Here is a 20,772-nt window from a genome sequence, read left to right on the forward strand (position 1 = left end):
GTTGTCCGCTTGTGGCGAAGCCAAAAAGCCAAATTTTTAAAAAAGGATGTTAAAGAAGACAATAAAAGGAAGATGCAAAATCTTTATTTAGCCGCTTAGTCATCTTTAACCTTTTCCTTCCATTGCGTCGCTAATGGATAACATTTTCTAAAAGTTGAACTTGTCCATTTTGTGAAAAAGGGGGTTTCCACTTTGCCGAGAAGCAGGGCGTTTTTTTTTTTATGTCATGATGATCCAATCAGAGCATTCTTTGATGATTTTTCATAGATTTATATTCATGACAAATTGGGAAGATTTTGGCAGCACAGTGAAGGAGTGGTTAGCACGTCTGCTTCACAGTTGTGAGGTCCTGGGTTCAAATCTCGCCTAACCACCGCGTACGTCACATCACCGTTCTCACGGAGTCGTTAGTTAAGTTGATCATCTCTCTTATATTTTGAATTGATTGTACATTGCCCCCCAAAATACATCATCTATTTCATGCAACTGTGCATGCTCGCAGCCGACCCCGAGGTGCACTCTGAGGCGGCCACTGGCGAACGGCACGCAGCGGTCCCTTCTTCCAGGTCAATTCCGGCAGGCCGTCGACGCGCTCGCCGCTGACCGAGATGCACTCTGAGACGGCCAGGTCAGAGCAACAAACCGGTGTCGTGAGCTGGGGGCGTTTCTTTGTGCAGATACACGAGGGGGCAGGGTCGGGGACTGAAATGAGGCGACATTTCAAATATCGCTAGCGGTCTGAAACCGTGTGTTGTCTTTTTAATAACGGTTTTATGACATGGCCACAGGGGGTCCTCGCTTCACGATGGACTTCCGTTCCTACAGCAGTGACATTAACCGAATTTGTCCGCAAGTCGCAACTCAACGTAGTCCAACGTGAAAAACACTTGTAGGCCATAAATAGAAAACAATGCAATGAAAAACAGTAAGTAAGTGTTAAGTGTACGTGTTAAGCGAGTATGCCGTCTTGGGTCGCGTGAGCTTGTATTGCCCGAGAACTGGAGGACATCTTGTATTTCTCTATTCATTATTTCCAATGGCGCAAAAACAAACAAACAAAAAAGTGGGATTCTATACTTGCAAAACATCTGAGACTCGGAGAGTTTTGCAGTGTCCAAAACCAATTCGAAGCTTTGGCTAAACTGCCATCGCCAATGATTGCCTTGCATTTCTTACAATTCTCAACCCATTAATTACAGTATTTATCATGCCGCCATTATTTATTCTATTTACGTTGTGTATTTGTCGGTTTGTGGTTGTGTTTTTTTTATGAATTTTTTTTATCTAGCTGCCCAGGGACAAGAGATTCAAATGAGCTGTACTGTGGTATCATTTCTTTTTGAATTGTGCACTGTCCCTGTACAAATAAACAATAAAATGAAAAAAGGGACTGCCATTGTTTGGTTACACAAAAAAAGAATCCGCTATATTGTGCTATTGTATTTGTTTTGAAATGATCAAATTATAGCTATTAATCAGAGCCCCTGCAGAGGTTTCTGTCACTGAAACAGTCCAATTATAAATGTAATATAGTTGTTAATATTTTGTATGATAACTAACTTCTTGTGAGAACACGTTGCTTTAATTATGTGATGAATGGAGAATTGTACATGGATTCACGGCACGTTCAGCTGCGATACTCCAAAAGATGAATTAACGACACAAATGTTCCCTGTTAGAAACAAAACAAAAAAGACGTGATTCACTTCTCAGACGGATTACTGGCCGATTGTGGCGCATTTCATCACTGCAGAATATCAAAGTCATACATCACGTTCACGGTTCCCAATTGGCTGCTTGCTGTTTGTCCACCATCACTCATGAGCGCCACTTTCCACATCATTAAAATACGTCGCCACCGCGCTGGACGACTCCCACATGTGGAATCGAGCGGCTCGAGTGCCTTTTCATCTGCAGCTTTAGAAGCCAATAATGAGGAGCATAATGAATCAAGATGATTATAATGACGGGGGCGTGTGGGGGAACAATTGCTCAGGCCGTTTCTTGCTCACTGCCTCATTTTCCCCTTCTTCTCACGTTCTCGTCTTTTACGAGGATCTGCGGTGTTCTGTGGCACAGCACGTGAATTAAAGCCCGGCGGTTCTGCTTTTAATAAGTGCAGATTATAGGAAATGGGCCCAAAGCTCAATAGAACATTTCCAGCTGGAAGTCCGGCCCCACGAGCTTTAACAAGGAGTCAGATTGAATGCAGATACGACATTACATGCTACTTTCGCCCCATTTCGCTTTCATTACTCACGTTGGTGGCCGTGCTGCTTCTGTGCTCTCGTGCTTTTCTCACGGTGTCTACAGTAATGTAACGCAGAGTAATATTCCGCATCTGAACGACAGTGTCACAAGTTAGCGAATAATTACGTAATGGCCATGCCAGGCCAGGAGTTGGCAGTCTAACTACTAAAAAAAATAATAATATAATCATTTCAACAGGAAGTAAAGCCTCGTACATCGTTATTGTGGCTAATGTTAGCTATGTGTTACTCCTACTTTCTAGTGTGGCCAGAATACCTTGCATTTGTTTGTTTGTTTGTTTGTTTCTGCCTGTCCATCTATAAAGTCATGTAAGGATCATCGACCTTTTTGTGATAAGCTTACGTTTGATGATTGTTCAAATAGTTTTACACAAAAACGTAAAAAAATAAAAGAGTGTTGGTCTCTTCCCGTTACATCAGTGCTGAGTTCTATAGAAAGTTAGCATGATATTTATGAATCAATATTCTTTTGGCCTATGTATGTCTTGTTGGTTCGACGTTCTTGTGCAGCCAATGTGCTAATCAATGGATGGTTTGTATTTTAAATGTAAAACCTATTTCGCAGCAAACATCTTACGCTTACCTGCTGCCTCCTTGATTGTTATTGTGGATCATATTAGCTACATGCTAAGCTAAAAACCCCTCCTACATTCTAGAGAGGCCAGAATACATTGAGTTTCCATTCCTGTTTATCTCTAAAACCATTAGGGCAATACACTTACTGTATTGTGATGGGCTTACGTTTGATGACTGTTGAAATCATTTGTATTATTTCACTCAAAAATGCTTAAAGATTACTGTTGCGCTCAAGGCATTGCAAAACAATATATCTTGCTTTAAGTTGCTTTCAGGTACAGTGAATGTGTTTATATGTTTATATTTCACATTTAAAACATATTCTGGGTCCCAACTGCTTCCTGGATGCTATTGCAGATAATGTAAGCTATATGCTAAGCTCAAAAACAAAAGAAAAAAGTAGTGAGAGCAGAAGACCTTGCATTTCATTTTTCATCCTCCAGAAGAACCCAATAAAACGTCAAAGCTTTAACTGTAGTTGCGTGTATATATTTAAATTGTACCTTGGTAGGTGATTCTTTTACCTTTGACCTCTGCGTCTCACCAATTTCTGCTTATAGCACATTTAAGATGAGTTTTATGGAAAAAAACGTTTTTTCGGGCTTATTGAAAAGGTCAGATGCTGGAGTCATCCTGAGCGTTTTTCATAATGTTAAGTGACTTATGATTATGAATCACTGGCGCTCAGCTCACGTGATTTGGAAATTGCCGTGCTGCAATAATCATCACTTCCTCACACGACCGAGGCCTTCAAAGCCGTTCTTCAGTTTCTTTTTCCTCTTCAGTGTGCGTCTTCATTATTCCCTCTTGGTGACATGAGAATCTAAAATTAGACCGACACTACCTGCTTGGGGAATTCAAGTCTTTGACAGCCATAGCCCCCCCCCCCCCCCCTTTTTTTCCCGTCCCCACAAAAAGAACATTACCCCCTGCAGGCTGAGTAGATATTAAAATAAAATGGTGGCCGTGTAGCATCTGGTGTCCTTCCCACTTGTTTACGGCGTCTTGTGCAATGTGGCGCTGCAATTCGCAGGCACTTGTTACAGTAATCGATTGTAAATTGTAAAGCGCGTCATCGATCAGGTCCGAGCAGACGTGAAGAAAATTGTGCTCCGTGGAGGGAACGCGTGCACCTGCGTGTCGGTGTCCAGGTGTTCTCGCGCCGGTGTCGATGCGCTGCGGCCTCGCTCCAGCTGGTGGCAACAGAGCTGCTTCTTTTGTCGCCCATCAGGTGCAGCAAAAACCTTCAATGCGCAGTCATTTCAAAATGGCTGTATGCAATTTTTTTTTTTTTTTATTGAAGCCTATTCTGCATATGAATAGTAGCTTTAAAAAGGTACAAAGCAAAGCCAATGTAATTTGTGCTTTTGGGTGTTTATACATATATACAGTATATTTACCACAAAAACTGTTAGAGCAACAGCCTAGTGATGCTTTCTGAAATCCGCTCTTTTTGAATCCACCAGGTAGATTATTATAGATTGATTCATTTCCCCCCACTGGATACATTTCCCAATATATGACACTTTCACCATCAACATTTGGGAACGTGTGCAGTGCTCCTTTCGCATTCAACATGACCCTAAACTAATTCAGACTTAAAGCAAAGAATTTGACCTGGTTTTGCGAAACACTTAATAATCAAAAAGTCCAATTCCCCTGTGTTCCCTATTTACTGTACGTCAGCTTTTACATTTAGGTATCAAGTGTGTTTAGCTTTCTTCCCCTGTGTTTTTATTTTATTTTGTTATTTCCTTTGTGGTATGGCTCGATGGGTAAACTACTGGAGTTTTTGGACGAAAAGTGTCAAAGATGAGAACGAGTCACGCGGAAAGATGTTTGCGATGAGGGGGAAAAAAAATAAAAAAAAAATAGCTTTGAGGTCGCGAAGGATGTGAAAAATGGACAAATTGGCGGCAACGTCGCAGGCGGGACCCGACGAACCCCGAGCGCGTTATCCAGTCAAGTCCGAAGCGGGCCGAGCTAATCCACACGGGCGCCATCTCGTTTACGTCTTGTCCGTCGCCGGCCTTCAGGTGGCGCGTTGCCTCACCATTCCACTCCTCCGCCGTCTTATTTAGTGGACGTCATTGCCTGGGAATATGGCGGCGCGCAGGCCCAATCGCTGATGAATGTTTCAATTAGAGAAAGTCAAAGGGGGGAAAAGGTTAGTGAGTAACTGCCGGACTGGCTATTATCTTTGGAAGCCGTTCTTATTTAATTATGTTGGATGGGGGTTGAGAGTTCTTAAGCCTCTGGATGGCCGCATCAGGGCTGGGAAAAGAGAATACGTACATATTTTTGATGAGTAACACATAAAAAATGACCTCACTTATCACACTGCACTACTTTGGCGGATTTATTATTTATTTTCGGTTTAATAATGGCTATTTCTGGCTTTTCGCTGCAGCGAGCCAGCTGGCGACGGAGGCTCCGAGGAAGCGGGCTTTGCGGATTTGAGTGGCAGGTGCTGATCTATGCAGCCTGCGAGTAAATCTATGCACGGCATTTCGATTGGAGCGTGCCTCAACGTGGTCATAGCGCACCATAGTCATAGAACATACAGTATATAGTACATGACTGTTCTAAAGGAATGCACACTGATGGAATTGTTTCGAGCAAGAATCTGACGGACAGATGAGTGCGGTACTGCGGTAGGGGCGTACACGGGTTGCTTATCTTCTATGATTACTGCCGTTTGTATTCCTTTCAATAAAGAAGCCCAGTGACTTTAAAGGCTCTTCCGTGAAGGATATTTTGCCGCTTGTGGTGCTTAGGTCACTTTGTATCGTCGCATTGTGTCGGCCAGTGCTTCGCTTTGATCGGATCCCGGACACTCGCTTTTTGACTGTGCTGCAGCTGTAGCCTATTGCAGCTTTCCCATACACATTTATCATAATAATTCAATTAAAAAAATAAATAAAAAATGTCCTGTTTTACAAGCGAGTTTGCAATAAATCTGAGTCAAAGTAGCTGAGATAGTGCCAGTCAAAGTTCAAAATCCTTGGAATTCCTCGTCTGTTGCTTATCACCCCACAAGCACACATTATTTAACCGTTCAAGGATTATTGCTGTCATATTTTTACTAATGTGTGAGCAAGAACCCTATTGCTTTTGAAGGCTACCAGATGAAAGGTACTAGGATATTTGTGGTGGTTAAGACGAGTTCCACATTTTCAAATGTTGTGCTTTCCAACTTCATTCAGAACATTATTCATTTACAGATAGATGTTTAGATATTTGCCCGTGCCATTTGCAAGCACAACGGGTGCTGGAATGAACGATCGTTGGAGCGGATATAGAGCGGTGCGCGCACACATTTAGGTCGCCGCTGTTTTTTTTCCCACCAGCTCACTCTGTATTTAATAAGGGTACCCGCTAACGTTCGATGCTCCAGTCACCGACGGATCGCCGAGTCCTCTTCCGCATATAGTGACGTCACCATGCCGTGCCGTGGGTTGAGCGGCACGTTGGGCGACTGGTTAGAGCGTCTGCCTCACGGTTCTGAGGACCGGGGTTCGATCCCCGGCCCCGCCTGTGTGGAGTTTGCGTGTTCTCTCCCCGTGTCTGCGTGGGTTTTCTCTGGGCACTCCGGTTTCCTCCCACATCCCAAAAACATGCGTGGTAGGTTCATTGAAGTCTCTAAATTGCACGTAGGTGTGAATGTATGCGCAAATAGATGTGCCCTGCGATTGGCTGGCAACCAGTTGAGGGTGTACCCCGCCTCCTGCCCGATGACAGCTGGGATAGGCTCCAGCACGCCCGCGACCCGCGTGAGGAGAAGCGCGACAGAAAATGGATGGATGGATGGATGGCTGGAATGGCTGGAATGGGTTGAATCGGTTGAGAAATGGGGAAGAATTAGGTCAATTTGTAGATTGTATCCCTTCATCTGGGAAAATATAGGATTTTGGAAAAAAAGATTTCAGAATGTGAAAAATCATTCCGGAGATGTCCTAAATGGGCTGGACCTTTTTTGATATGGAATGGGTTGAAAATTGAGTCAGGATGAGGTGGATTTTTCAAATGTCTCACTGAATTTGTGAGGTTTTTCCGTGGAAAATGTGGAATTCTGGAAAAAAAAGTTGGAATTTTTGAGCACTTCCAAAGATGTCCGAAATGAGCTGAACAAAGCGCAAACGTTTTGATGACTTAAATCAGTTGAGAAATGTGGAAAGACTACTTCAAAATGTATCATGTGTCACGATCTGTGTTTTCGTTTCGTCTCGTCTTGCTTGTTAGGCTTCCGTTCCCACCTGTTCTCATTAGCCCTGTTCCTCGTGCCTACCAATCAGCTAACTGCAGCCACTCATGTCTTGTCCAGCTGTGCCTCGTTGTCTCGTCAGTTAGCTTGTATTTAGTTCCCTGGTTTCTTTCAGTCTGTCTCTGTTCATTGATGTTGTTGTTAGGTGTGTTAATCTACTCACATTATGTTTCCTTGTTAGAGCAGTACGATTATTTTTTTGGGGGGCGGTGGTACTTTGTGTCATTCACACAATTCAAAGTGGACGAGCACAACACTCGGTCAGTCCCAGCCTCGTCCTGAAGCAGGAGCTGCTGAGGTATTTCGTCAAACGCCCGTGGCGTGTCCCAACCTGCAAGCCGCGCCGGCGTTCAGGAATGTCTGTCGGGCTTTTCTGCTTTGCCGCAACTCCCCACTCGCCGGTCGCTCTATCATTACGGCAAAACGCATGCAAACGCACGCGTGAAAACAAGTATACGGAAAACGCCTCTTCTGAATATTCCGAGCTGACTTGAAGCAAAGTGGATAGATTGGAAAAGGGAAGCGGCTGTGGCCGTATGAATTATGGATGAGTGCGAATCGTTGTGTCAACACTAGATCGCTGTATTCCAGAGCGCATCGTGGAAATGATGCTTCTCGGCACACAAACGCTCCATCAAAGCGCAAACAGGCAAAGGCCATTGGGAGGACGATCACACCTGCAAGCCTGTAGCGACTCCAGCGCCGGTCATCAATGAGAAAGCAGAAGCGCCTTGTTGCGCTTCACAAAAGTGATCGGAATCAATGTGAGGAGAGATACGCGGCTCCAAATGAACATCATTCAAGTCTTGCCTCGCCTGACAGCTGATCTTTCTTAGAAGTTGAAGCAAACTTTTCTCCAGATGCCCTGAAAGCTTTCCGAAAGACTTTTAATGGCCCCCTCAAAATCACCGTCTAGCACGGGTCAAGAATAATATATTTCTGTAAAAATGTACCTTAGGCGCCGTGATCCTGTGTTTTTCACAGCAGGATTTAGAATCAAACATGATAAATATACATCATGCTGCATAATTCTGCGTTTTCCAGCACCATTTGGATTTAAAATATATCTACAAGAACCCGCGAATGTACTTGTTCAATTCAAATGTGAAGCTTCACTATATAAGCACGTGGACCTTGGCTTCCCAAAAGTATTTTGCAGCTCCGTCCTCCTTTAAACCAAACAATAGCATCTCTCTCATTACCATGGCAACGAGTATTTGTTATTTATTCATGCTTAGGTTGTTGCGAGCCAACATGAATTGAGTTATATAGCAATGTACATCCTGATCTGGAAATGCTGTGCATTTAAAGCAGCATTTTGAAGGACATTTTGTTGACTAGAACTCGCTAATTGTTGAATTACAACTTGAAGCAACACTATGGAATAATTTGCGTCCACTTGACGCAAAAAAAAACCCTACATAATTAGACACATCCTTTTTTTCTATTGTTCACACACAAAATGAAGACGTAACTGCTGAGCCTGTTGGAAATAGGTTGCTAACCAAAACAGCAGCACATACTCAGGCAGGCCAACAGATTGTGCGGAGCGTTTATTCTTCCCATGACGTTACAATCGCACAGTGTTCGCTTTCCGTACGTAATGCGGCCAAATTCTCGTGAGAAGGGGCTCTCAAGTGTAATCGATTTGCCGCTTGGTTGTATGTTGTCATCACTGAATGCTGTCGGTTTTGGACGCAGGCTTAAGTGGCTTTGCGAGGGGACAAGCGCTTTTGCCTTTGGGCTCTTTGCGGAGGAACTTCCTGTTGTTTTCTTACACTCAACAGGTCTGGAAAAGCCCGCAGCCGTGATTATGCGGCATAACATCTTAAATGAATCCGTCTTACAACATGCAATGCCAAAGTGTCCGCAAAAGGGTACGATGAAAGGGGACGCGTCCACTATGGCGGCTGATGCGATACACTCGTGCAAATAGCTCCTTGTCACTTTGTTTGTGCAGGCCCATTTTCCTCCAGTGGCCGCAGCTCCCGGTGCTCGTCTCTGGAGATTGAGTGACATGCGACGCTTTTAAGAGGATTGTGTTGTGCGAAGCCGGGGAGGAGACGGACCGTGGCGCTAATCTATTCTGGCGGAGGCATTCAAGCAAAGCAGCCGAGGAGCGTCGTTTGGGTCTCTTGTTGTTGTTGTTGTTGTTGCCTACTGTACCCTCATTGTGGGGATGCTGCACGCATTCAAGTATGATCTGCAGCGTCAGTGTTTGTTGAAAAAAACAAAACCATAACCATTTGCACTTGCACCTCTAGGGGTACATGCAGTACAGTTGAGGAATCTCTGTTCCAGACCTTTTGGCTTCCCCATGAATCTAAGTTACTTATCTTACCAGGACATTTTCGACTGTTCCCCGCATTTCACTTTGTAGGAACCAAAAAAAAGGCCCTTTTTCTCTGCATTACAATTCCCGGTTCTAAATCCTTTTAATTATTTTATTATTTGATGAATTAAAAAAATAAAAATACAAAAACATCTGTCCTCTTCATCATGCTGTTGACATTTTGACATCATGTGATCAAAAAAGGCTTAACAATTGGTCAACAGTACTTCAAACACGTTCTCAGACAAAAGCGGCCATTCATAGAATATCGTCAGCAGCTTGCAGCAGAGATACACAGAGAGGGACTGGAAGACTCACAGAAAGGCATAGACGTGGAAATCTATTGTTCGATTCATGGTTCATGCAACTTTTATGAATTTTGCTGTAAAATACTGAAACATTGTAAGAGTTGGATATGCACGCTCAGAAGTTTAGAGAAGGTCAAATAACAGTAAATGAACCTGTCAAGGTTTATAGTGCATTTTGGGTTTGTCCTGAAAGCCCAATATCCCCTTTTATGAGTAGTCTATGAGTGTATGAAAGTTTTCATAAATTTGTTTTGCTGTGTGACTGTCCCTCGCATCTTAAGTCGTTTTTATTGACCTTTGGGCTTGTTATAATTACGCCCAATAAATTCTGCCCAGCAGTAAGTGGCACTGAAGTTTTCTAACCCTCCCAACTAACGAAGAAACCCTGAAAAGAAAAACACTTGGTGGAGGTATTAAAGTCATTATTCTCTGGGGATGCACCGCATTTAAAAAAAAATAAAGAAATACATTTTCCACTTGAGTATCTCGGGAACGTTGTTTCGAGATCCAAATTAGAATTGTTTGGCGTTGGCCGTACCAAATGGACTTCTACGTAGTTACCTCCGCCAAGGAGCTATTGTTTGTGGGCCTACGTGTTTCTATGAAATGTTGAATTCTTTCTAAATTTGGGTGAGGCATGAAGGGGAAGTTCAAGGGATGATTAACACATTGTGAAGTGGATCAGGACGATGTTACAAAGTGACTTCATTTCTGTGAGACTCGGATAGGCTTAAAGATGATTTCATACTCCTGCGAGAAGGAAAAACAATCCTCAGCAAAAGCATTTTACACAGAATTCTTCTCTGAGCTCTTCTTTTCTATATGATTGTAAGTCACACTCCATCATCTTCATTAAACCTGGACTATGCTCCGTGTTGCTACCATTCTTGGTGTGTCTTATACCAGATGCTCTTGTCTGACTGTCAAACTCCTGAAGTTTGCAGATGACACCACTGTCATCGGCCTCATCAAGGACGGTGACGAGTCTGCATATCGACAGGAAGCGGAGCGGCTGGAGCTGTGGTGCGGCCGACACAACCTGGAGCTGAACACGCTCAAGACTGTAGAGATGATCGTGGACTTCAGGAGGCATCCTTCGCCACAGCTGCCCCTCACGCTGTCCAGCTGCCTTGTGTCAACCGTCGAGACCTTCAAGTTCCTGGGAATTACAATCTCCCAGGACCTGAAGTGGACGACCAACATCAACTCCGTCCTCAAAAAGGCCCAGCAGAGGATGTACTTCCTGCGGCTTCTGAGAAAGCATGGCCTGCCACCGGAGCTGCTGAGACAGTTCTACACAGCGGTCATCGAATCAGTCCTGTGTTCTTCCATCACAGTCTGGTTTGGTGCTGCTACAAAAAAGGACAAACTCCGACTGCAACGGACAATCAAAACTGCTGAAAGGATTGTCGGTACCCCCCTACCCACCCTTGAGGACTTGCACGCTGCCAGAACTAAGACAAGGGCGTGCAAAATCCTCTCGGACCCTCCCCACCCCGGTCACCAGCTCTTCCAGCTCCTTCCCTCAGGTAGGCGCTACCGATCAATGCAAACTAGAACTAGTAGACATTCCAACAGCTTCTTCCCTCTTGCAATCAACTTCTTGAACAGCTAACTTACAATTCCATTACAACAAGCTGGCAATTTTTTGACTTGAGTTCGTTGTCACATTTCTGTATTCTGTATTATGTATTACTCGTGCACTCACTGTAGTTGTCTCGCCGTGCTGCACTATTTGCATATAGTGGCCACTCATGCCAGAGTAGTATCTGCTTCATTTGCACACTGATTGAGGAGTATCTGTAACATTTGCACAACCATTGTCCCAGATTATCGCAGTACTCGTCACTTTAAACCGCATACACTCCTTGAAGTCTCAGTGCCCTTTGCACAATGGTCATTGCACCGGACTATTGCGTCATTAGCCATTCGAACTGAGGACTCTGCATCTTTTTGCACAATTGTTGTTTGTTGCTGTTTTTTGTCAATGTCTTTATGTCTCCAAAGTGTTCTGTAAATTGACTGTCTGTTGTACTAGAGCGGCTCCAACTACCGGAGACAAATTCCTTGTGTGTTTTGGACATACTTGGCAAATAAAGATGATTCTGATTCTGATTCTGATTCTGACTTTGTCATCCCCTGATTTAATCAAACACAAACCATCCGCACAACCACAAACATACTCAACAGTCCCATCAGTCCTTCGTCAGTATTGAGCAAGTCACGTGTTGCATGTGCGCTACATAAGATTGTATACATTCTCCACATTTGGCACTTACATTTGCTCCCCATAACCCATCAAAGACCAACGGAACAGAAACGCATGTGCAAATGTGGCGGAAACACAGAAAGTTCTCGGGATAGCTGAAACTCCCCTGTGAACACCGTTACCACTTTGCCATTAGGAGGACACTGATTTATGGCATGTACACTTTAACAGTTTCAAAATTCCCTCTTTTCCCACATCTGGCATCTACTTAGTTGTGCAATTTCACACTTGCTGCGTGGGCAGGCAGTCCATAAATCCAATAAGCAATTAAAAAGTCACTTTTCCACAATGTCGCCTTTAACATTCCAAGTCAAGGCCGCATTTTTCTTAATTTCGAGGTGAATAAAACATGAATTTAAACGTCCAAAAACGCACGGTGCAGCCGAAATTTTAAATGAGACAATGGCCTGCAGTGTAGTAATTGCTGTTATGAAGCATTATGTGTTCTACAAGAATCCTGTAATTTGACATTGAGTCTTTGGGAATTCCCTACAGCCCTCGCACGGCGCATCCGAGTCGAGCCGAGCCGACCGGCCGGCGGCCGAGCCGGCCGGCGTGTCGCGACATCTCGCCGGCTCGACCGGGTCGGCGGCGTCGCGTCTGCCGCGGCTGCACCTGCCACAGGCAAGTGCCTCGGCCTCACAAAGGAGGAATTGAATGCCGGGGCAGGTCCTAGCCTGCTTTTCCACCTCCGCACCCCCTCCAACCAATCACCGCCGTCTTCCATCACATCCTTTTTCTTACGCTGCCTTGTTGTGCTGATTGTCAAGGAAAGGCCAAAATAAAAATGTCTAGTTGACCTTCTTGGGAACATCTCCTTCCTCATGGACGCTCTCCAAAAGAAGCTGATAATACAACAATGCCCCCCCCCCCTCCCACCCCCGGATTGCATTAGCATATCCAATTTGTTCAGGCCCCGTGTGTATGAGATGTGCTGCATTATATTAAAGAGCTTGTTTTGGTGAAATGCTGCTCTGTGTCTTTTCATTTCAAAACAATATCAGCGCCTGAAAATGTCAGATTTCCATAGCGGCCAAAACGACGGCAGTGGAGCGACGGTGAGTCAGCGGGAGCAAAGTCACAACACGATCCCGCTGCACGCGCGATAACCTTCTGCATGCCCAAACTGATATTATTTGGAATTCCTTCGCCTTTATGTCTATCCTCCTTCACATCTGCTGGCGATGACATCACAACAGCGCCTCACCTTTGTCTTTTTTCTAACCCCCACTCCCCCCAACCACCGCCACCGCCACCGCCACCGCCAACCTCACCAGGTAGCTCAGCAGTCCTCTGTCAGCAGAGGAGGCGTGGGTGGTGGCTGTTGCCTGAGCTGACAAGTGGCAGTTATTAATGTCACAGTCATGTCTTGGTGTGATTTTGCTCAAGGAGCCGTATTGAAAAATAATCAACACATTTTCCATGAGGTCGACAATATTTATTTATTTAGGTTTTTGGGGTATTTTGTATCTCTAGTTAAATATATATATAAATATATAAATATATATATATATGTAATAACAAAAACAATAATAACGTATTTTATTTATTCACATTTATTTGTAGTTGAAATTCAGAAATACGTGATATTTATTGAATTTTTTATTTGTTTTATGAAATAGTTTCCAATCATTTTATTGTTTATGTTGCGACAAAGTTGTGTTTAAGTGATCACAGAAATGAGTTTCACCACTTCGACACTATTGCGTTGTTGCAGGGCTGTCAAACCCGAGGCCCGGGGGCCACATCCGGCCCGCCATATCACTTTATGTGGCCCGCGGAAGCACGTCATTTGTTCAAAGACTTCCATGATTCTTGCTAAAATCAGTACCAAAATTTCTAATGAAACGTTTTTTTTTGTTTTTTTGGGTTCACAGTCATTATGACCCTCTGAGGGAAACCGTACCAACAATGTGGACCGCGACAAAAATGAGTTTGACACCCCGGCTTTATTGTGTTCAATATCCTCTGTGTGAATGATGATCATAAATTAGGGCCAAGATCAAACTGGTATGTCTGCTGTACTTCCTCTGCTCAATACACCTCTTGTTTCCCCTTCATTGATTTGCGTTGAGTGCAGGATGTACACCTGCATCTGCAGGACAAGTGTATCACAGACTGCACTCTCTGCCCGGGCTTGTCGGGCTCTCTGGTCTGGAATGTGGCAATGAGACAATCAGGTGCAGCAGGCGCGTGGCGGCTCGCCGCAGGCGTAGATAACCTGCTACGAAAGCGGGCCGAAGACGAGGCGTCCTCCCGCGCTTGACACCCCTCGAAAACCACCGCTCCCCTCCTTTGCTGACATGACATGACCTCGCCCAGGAAGAGGAGACGTGAGCGTTTTAAGGGCAGAACGGCGGCTGATTTGTAAACAGGCGTGACGTCAAAGTGCAGCCTTGACGCCGTGACTCACTGGAAAGGGTGCAGCACGCTGAGATTTAAAGAGAAAAAAAACGATTTGTTTAGCCCGAGGCAGAGAAAATTTCATTTCTGTCAAGAAAAAGGTCACAAGCAATGTTCCACCATCGCAGGAAATGCATCGACACACATAATTGGCTCATCTATCAGTTTTTGGGGCTGTGGCGATTGAAGGATACTTTTTTGGTGGCCATGTTTGGTCAGCTGTGTTATGAGGAGGAAAACAAAAATGTCAAGAAAATGGCCTTCTGTTTTTGTGTGCACCATTTTCACGTTTCCATTCCGTTTTATTTTACAAGTCACAGAAAAGAGAAGGGGCGGCGTGATGTACAAGCGGCTGCCAACTCCGCCACACGGGACAGTCGAAAACGCTTAACGTTAACTTAACCTCGCTTAATGACAGAAAAGTACCATTAATCATCACCAAAATGTATGTGGGCATCTCTACTTATGCCCCTTTCCACCTCTAAAGATATCAGAATACGTGTCCAAACCATCCAAGTCTGCTCTCTCTGACTTTGTCTCCAAAGCATCGAACCTTGGCTGTCCCTCTGATGAGCTCATTACTAATTTGATCCAACCTGGTCACTCCACATCTTCATTTCGGCCACCTCCAGCTCTGCTTCCTGTTGTCTCTTCAGTGCCACTGTCTCGAATCCGTACATCATGGCCGGCCTCACCACTGTTTTAGAAACTTTGCCCTTCATCCTAGCAGTGACTCCTCAGAATCAGAATCAGAATCAGAATAATCTTTATTTGCCAAGTATGTCCAAAAAACACACAAGGAATTTTTCTACGGTAATTGGAGCCGCTCGAGTACGACAACAGGCAGTCAATTGACAGAGAACACTTTGGAGACATAAAGACATTGACAAAAAAAAAACAGTCACTGAGCAATAAAGGGTTGCTAGTTATCTGGTAATGCCGGTACATTATTATTATTTTTTGTTGACAATTGTGCAAAAAGATGCAGAGTCCTCTAGCACTTAGAGCAGTTCGAATGACTAATGTGACTTCTGTCACATAACACACCTGACACCTTCCTCCACCCGTTCCAACCTGCTTGGACCCGTTTCTTCACTTCCTGACCACACTCACCATTGCTCTGGACGGTTGACCCCAAGTATTTCAAGTCCTCCGCCCTTGCTATCTCTTCTCCCTGTCGCCTCACTCTCCCCCCACCACCCCTCTCATTCATGCACATATATTCTGTTTTACTTCGGCTAATCTTCATTCCTCTGCTTTCCAGTGCACGCCTCCATCTTTCTAACTGTTCCTCCACCTGCTCCCTGCTTTCACTGTAGATCGCAATGTCATCTGCAAACATCATGGTCCACGGGTATTCCAGTCTAACCTCATCTGTCAACCTATCCATCACCGCTGCAAACAGGAAGGGGCTCAGGGCTGATCCCTGATGCAGTCCCACCTTGACCTTAAATTCTTCTGTCACACCGACAGCACACCTCACCGCTGTTCTGCTGTCCTCGTACATGTCCTGTATTATTCTAACATACTTCTCTGCCACTCCAGACTTCCGCTTGCAGTACCACAGTTCCTCTCTGGGTCCTCTGTCATCGGCTTTCTCTAGATCTACAAAGACACGATGTAGCTCCTTCTGACCTTCTCTGTACTTTTCCATCAACATCCTCAAGGCAAATGATGCATCTGTGGTACTCTTTCTAGGCATGAAACCGTACTGTTGCTCGCAAATACTCACTTCTGTCCTGTGTCTAGCCTCCACTACTCTTTCCCATAACTTCATTGCGTGACTCATCAACTTTTTTCCTCTAAAGTTCCCACAGCTCTGCACATCACCCTTGTTCTTAAAAATGGGCGGCAGCACACTTTTCCTCCATTCCTCAAGCATCTTCTCACGCGCTAGAATTCTATTGAACAAGCTGGTCCAAAACTCCACAGCCACCTCTTCTAGATGCTTCCATACCTCCACAGGAATGTCATCAGGACCAACTGCCTTTTCATTTGTCATCCTCTTTAATGCCCGTCTAATTTCCCCCTTACTAATCATCGCCACTTCCTGGTCCACCACACTTACCTCTTCTACTCTCCCTTCTCTCTCATTTTCCTCATTCATCAACTCCTCAAAGTATTCTTTCCATCTAGCTAGCACACTGCTGCCACCAGTCAACATATTTCCATCTCTATCCTTAATCACCCTAACCTGCTGCACATCCTTCCCATCTCTATCCCTCTGTCTGGCCAACCTGTATAGATCCTTTTCTCCTTCTTCAGTGTCCAACCTGGCATACATGAGGAGGGGGAAACACTTAAAGTCCATAAAATTCAAAATATTTGGCAGATTGCGTTAATATTTTTAGAGATTGAAGTGTGCATAAGTAGAGCTGTTCACATAAATTTTGAGGACGATTGATTGCAGTTTTCGGACATGAAGTGACAATAAGGTTTTTTACCTGAAGCATTTTAGACATCCCCGCCTCGCAGTTGGAGCTGAAGTTGGTCTTAATACACTGTGATTATTCTGAACTCTTTCCTTGTGTATTTGTGTTTAAATGTTTGTTTTTCTCCTTTAGACTTTTGGATTTTAAAGGAGGTCAGCTGGGTAAGTACATTTCTAGTTCCCTGCATTGTTTTCTAGTAAAAAAATGAGATCGTCTAGCTACTTCCTGTGTGTAAATCACAGTGCTACATTGTTGTTTTTATTGACTGTCTCACAGTAAGTGATCCCCCAAAACCCATGCAATGATTCATTTCTGCAAACAGTCGGCCCCCCGTAAGTTAAACAACATAAATACAGGGTCCCAGTGTATTTATATGGCTCTCTTGCATCGCAGCCCCTCGCTAGCTGTAAATTCAAACAAACGATTGGATAACAACAGGTCTATTTTATTTTTTCTGCGTGATTTCCCGCCTTGAGGGGGCTATTATTTACCGCCAAAAGCCGACGCAAAGGCAGAATGTGTGTGTTTTTGTTGTCTAGGCTTTCCTTGGTGGCGCTGAACAAAGTGTTCCAGTGTGCAGCAGGAGCAGCGATTGCAGACATGGTGTCTGTACAGGGAGTTCCTGTCCCTGGCCCAAACCCACAGACCCTCAGCAGAGAAGGACAAGGTCAAACATGGCCCCCGCATTCACTTCACAACTTGTCATCCTTTAGGTTAGACTTTTTTTTCTTTTAATTGCTCTCCATTCCGCACAGCATCTTGTCAAATGCAATAAACTGCGTGCTAATTGCTAGCAAACAAACACAACCAGGAGATGGAGAAGACGCATAAAAGGAAGGGCTTGTCATTGCGTTTTGAACTACAAAGTGTGGTAGATAATTATTTGATTTCCTGCTGAATTTGTGAGTTTGCTCACTCAGAAAGAAATTAAGTCTCTTAAAAAAAAAAAAAAAAAAAAAAACCCAGCCCCAAACATGATGTTTCCACCTCCATGTTTGACTGTGGGGATGGTGTTCTTTGGGTCACGCTCACATTTTTTCCTCATGTTAATGCCAAATAGCTCCACTTCGGTTTTCATCTGACCACATCGCTTTCTCATTTTGATGTTCATTGGCATGCTCTTAAAGCATGGCTTTCAGAACTTAAACAAGAAACTGAGGGTGAACATGACAACTGAATGGACAAAAATTAATATCTCGAAACTGATCTGGTTTTTTGTTTGTTTTCTTTTTAGGAAATGAAGGATCCGGACCAAAGTAACGGTTTTAACAGTCTGAATTATTATGCACCACAAAAACACCAATGGCATTTTGTTTTATTTACGTAATTTTTTCATATGAGAGGCTGTTTAAATGCTGCTGAAAGTTGTGTTTACAACCTCAAGTCATAATGTTTCTGATGCATGCCTGTCCAAATGTTATTTTCCAAGTAAAAGGCAAGCGTGGCCTGGAATTGACTGTCAACGTTTCACCGCTTCCACGACGCAACTCGAATTTGAACACAAGTCGGAACACGTAACGAGATCGCAGGGTAATTAGTTGATTCAATGATGTGTCGAGATCAGGAGTGCGGGTTGAGCGTGCGCTGCCGTGTGCCACATGGGCACCAGCCAACCTGCGGGAGAAAGAATTCAGGCTGAGGCGTCATAATCATTTACTGTACTTGTTTCATCCAATGAATGCAAAACATTTCATCGCTTTTATATCGTGTAATTCTACGCATTTCTGACTCACATTATGTCTATTATCGTAATCAATAAACAACTTGAGTGAGCAAACTTACAAATTTAGCAAAGGATCAAATAAAGATTGGCCTCGCTGTAAACATGGACTGGTGGAAGTTTTGATTCGCTGAAGCAAATATGAGTGTAGTGAAACTTTTGTGTTTGGACCAACCTCAAATGTTTGACGGAATGTTTCTGGCTGAAAAAAAATTTCATTTCAGCCAGCATTAAAGGATGAACTCTTTTAGTTCTGAACACCCAGAGAAGACGATAGCTTGTAGCGCTCTTGCTCGTTTTATTTGGGTAAAACAACAGTATTTGTTGAAACACATTTTCGTGAAATGTGACGCAGTGGCATTATCCGTATCGGCGAGTACTCAAATGTTCGCGCTTGTACTGAAAAACGTTGTGTCGCTGCATGTTTAAAATGTTGACATGCCTCCAACTTTTGGAAACCATAACCAGATGCTTGCTTGAGGATGTTTTAGGCATTGTCCCAAAATCAAGCCCAATTGACATTCAATTCTAAAACAGGAAATTCCCACAAAAACCTTTTGCTATCATTTCAAAGTAGTTACGAGATTCGGGTTCTCCATACCATCAATTTATGTGAAAAATGCAACTTTCCCACTCATTTGTGTTCATAATCCGACCAAATTTCCAAGAGAATTGTCTGGTTTGAGGGTTTTTCCAAAAATGTGGAAACATCTTGGCAGGTTGTATTACAATGAGACTTTAAGGTTGCGTGTATACTTCCATTGCATTGTATCGTGTCTCTTTCCATTCCATCGCAGTTACGCAATGATGCGCTACTGGCCGTATCTCGGACATTTACAGCAGACAAATAAAAGTGGCCCGTTGCAAGCAAACAAAAACACCACTCACGCTCTTTTACAACTAGGAACCAGACATTACGCTCATTCAGAACGTCAGAGTCTTTACCGGTTTACCAACGTGTGTTGGTTGAGTTAATTGTGCGCTCGGCTAACCGGCGGTAACGAGACAATCGTCAGAGAAGCTCGAAGAGCAGACGCTCTTGCGCGCACGATAAGACAAGCCGAGCAGTTGTCGCAGATAAAAAAAGAGCACATGAAAACAGCACAAAGTCTTATCAGATTGGCATGGAATTTGTAGATCCTCACTAATCTTTGTCTGTCGATGTGTGCGTGCGTGTGTATGATTGTGTGTGTGCTCGCTTTGAACCAGCTTTCACTTCATTCCGAAGCCTGCGCGGTTCATCACCTGGGTCATCAGGGAATTTGTGCACAGCGTTTTTGTGGAAGGGAAGGAAAGCCTTTGCTCATTAATGAGACTTAAGAGCTAAAAAAAAAAGCAGCCACTTTCATCCGCCAGAACAGCGAGAACTTGATTAAGACCAAAAAAATAAAAGACGCGTGAGTGCTGAAAAATGCTATAAGCCCCGCCCACCCTATAGATTTTAGCATCCCTTTAGTTATTATGATAGTTCCCATGCATACAGTATACAATAGGGTAATTATTAGTGGGGTTTCAGTGCATTCAGCGGACAACGCCTACCGTATTTGAGAGCGGTGAGAACGGCTTGATTTGACTTTGAAGCCGCTTTTTTTTTATACAATACTTGTTTTTTGGTTTTTTTTAGGAATTAAAATTTAGTAGGGTTGTTAACAACACTCTTCTTTGAGATGTGTCAACTTTATAAGACATTTATTTATTTTCCCCTACAGGAACATTAAAATAAAAAATCTGCCACATGAAAGACAACATTACCTTCTCATCATTAAAATTGAGAACCAAAACTCATTTTTTAAACGTGAATGACAGTTAAAAATGTTTAAATTATAAATTTTTTTTTAACTCAAAACAGTTTTATGCTATCGTATGGAGAAAATGTTTTGTTGTAATGAAAAAAAAATATTTTTCAATTCAATTCAATTTTTTCTAATTATTTTAATATTTTGGTCACTCCAGTTTGATTGTACATCACTTTTTTTCTTTTAGAATCTTTTATTTATCGTATACTTTTTATTTACTTATTTCAGTGCTGATAGTCTTATTTATTGTCTTATTCAATTATAGCTGCATATGACTGCATAAAAAGAAATATAATGCTTTTTTACCTGACTGTCTGACATAAACTTTCCTGTTTTAGGCCTACTAGAATTACCCAAATTATTTATATTTGCTATATGACCGAATAAAAAAAAAAAAAAGGA

The 20,772-nt window shown here is 43.4% G+C and overlaps 1 long non-coding RNA gene across 1 annotated transcript; it reads left to right on the forward strand.

The window, feature by feature from the left end:
- The first annotated feature begins 319 nt into the window (after window positions 1–319).
- Window positions 320–18,678, forward strand: LOC133489412 (uncharacterized). The gene is made up of 4 exons (XR_009791893.1): window positions 320–628; window positions 16,987–17,015; window positions 17,394–17,567; window positions 18,089–18,678. It is a non-coding gene; the product is annotated as an uncharacterized LOC133489412 (long non-coding RNA).
- Window positions 18,679–20,772: the final 2,094 nt, after the last annotated feature.

This window comes from Phyllopteryx taeniolatus, chromosome 14 (assembly GCF_024500385.1).
Source record: "Phyllopteryx taeniolatus isolate TA_2022b chromosome 14, UOR_Ptae_1.2, whole genome shotgun sequence".
NCBI classification, from domain to species: domain Eukaryota; kingdom Metazoa; phylum Chordata; class Actinopteri; order Syngnathiformes; family Syngnathidae; genus Phyllopteryx; species Phyllopteryx taeniolatus.